This window comes from Bacillus rossius, chromosome 5 (genome assembly GCF_032445375.1).
Source record: "Bacillus rossius redtenbacheri isolate Brsri chromosome 5, Brsri_v3, whole genome shotgun sequence".
Taxonomy (NCBI): domain Eukaryota; kingdom Metazoa; phylum Arthropoda; class Insecta; order Phasmatodea; family Bacillidae; genus Bacillus; species Bacillus rossius.
In genome coordinates, this window is record NC_086333.1 from 53,021,181 (window position 1) to 53,022,792 (window position 1,612).

The 1,612-nt window shown below is 38.3% G+C and overlaps 1 non-coding gene across 1 annotated transcript; it reads left to right on the forward strand.

Annotated features, from left to right (window-relative positions):
• Positions 1–802: 802 nt before the first annotated feature.
• Positions 803–875, forward strand: Trnak-cuu (transfer RNA lysine (anticodon CUU)). The gene has a single exon. It is a non-coding gene; the product is annotated as a tRNA-Lys (tRNA).
• The last annotated feature ends 737 nt before the right edge of the window (positions 876–1,612 follow it).

A 1,612-nucleotide genomic window follows, 5' to 3' on the forward strand; every position in this document is an offset into this window, starting at 1 on the left:
ACCCATAGCTAGAAAATAGTGTTTTATTGCCCCTATGACGATCTTTCCCCCTCTCTCTTTTAAGCAGGTCATAGTATCGAACTATTTTATTGTCATCCGGAATTCATATACTTGCAAAGTTTTAAATTGATACGACAGTCAGAAGTAGGTTAAACTCGATTTCCAAGATTTCAATACAGATTGAAGCTAATAAAAGCATGTTAAAAACTAATGGTCGTTTGTCCCGTATGCGTTCCTATACCATTCATCCATTTGCGATGAAATTTTAATAAGTAGTTATGCGCATGCACGTGAAGGATTCTAAATCTGTACAACTATTTCACAATAAGTGGCGCGCGAATCGTTTCAACAAACGTGTATTTTTAATATAGTATAGCGGTAATTCCTGTGTTTTCAGTGTATGGGAGCGGATGCACTATAGAATTGAAATTGATATAAATGGCAGATAGAGAGCGATAGAGTGATAGAGAGACACAGATAGAGAGATGTAACGATCGAGAGTTAGCGAGAGATAGAGGGAGATAGAGAGCTAGAGAGAGGTATAGAGAATGAGATAGGGAGAAAGAGATGTATAAATATATATAGATAAATAGAGATAAAGATAGAGATAAAGAGATAGTGATCGAGGAAGGTATAGAGACATATAGACATATACAGTAAATTAGAGACATAGCGATATATAGACATAGAGAGATTATATATGTGTACATACTTCAAACAAATTACAAAAATTTGAACGAGGCTTTACAATGCATGCCAGGCATTAAGTATATAATTATTGATCTTAAAGTATTGTCATGAAGCCCGGCTAGCTCAGCCGGTAGAGCACGAGACTCTTAATCTCGGGGTCGTGGGTTCGAGCCCTACGTTGGGCGCTACTTTAACTGTCTATATTGTTTATTTTGGAGTAGAAAATGATATGATAAAATATTTAGAAGTAGCTCTACGTTGATAAAACTTCTTCCCTCCTATCATAAAACGGTTTTGCCTAATTTTCTGGCTTCTGAAATTAAAATTTGTCATTTGAACGTGTACACATTTTAGAAAAATGGATTACCTGATAGTGTTTCAAAAATATTATTTTAATTTTGGTTAGAATTTACTTTCAATAAATATTCCGGGTAAAATGTAAAAATTAGGTGGATTTTTTTATTAATGAATAAGGTTTATCTTCGTTCAATGGGTTGTTTCTCAGCTTCAAGAGATTTCTGAAATAAAAAATTTATTCTGCCTTTAGTTAGTTTCAAGGGGAAATATGTATTTGTTTTATCTCCAGTAAGTGATGACCCGCCAAACGTCGATGTGGTAAGGGAACATTCCGTACATTGGCGACGCGAGTAGAAGCGCAGCCTTCACAGTTATCCGGCTGTGTACGCCCGCAGATATCGCCTCAGCGAACCACCAGAATCACGCATAGTCTGCGGCTTTGACTCCCTCCCCCCTTCCTCTTACACTAGGTCCGACAACCTTCAACATCCCTTTTCAAGCAATCTCACGTCATCTTGCCTCTGGATCGCAATTTCCGGGGGGGTTGGTTGGTTGGTGCCCCTGGAGTGTTGGCTGGAAAGGGAGGGGGGTATGTAGGTAGCAAGCGGTAGCTTCAGGAGGTGAG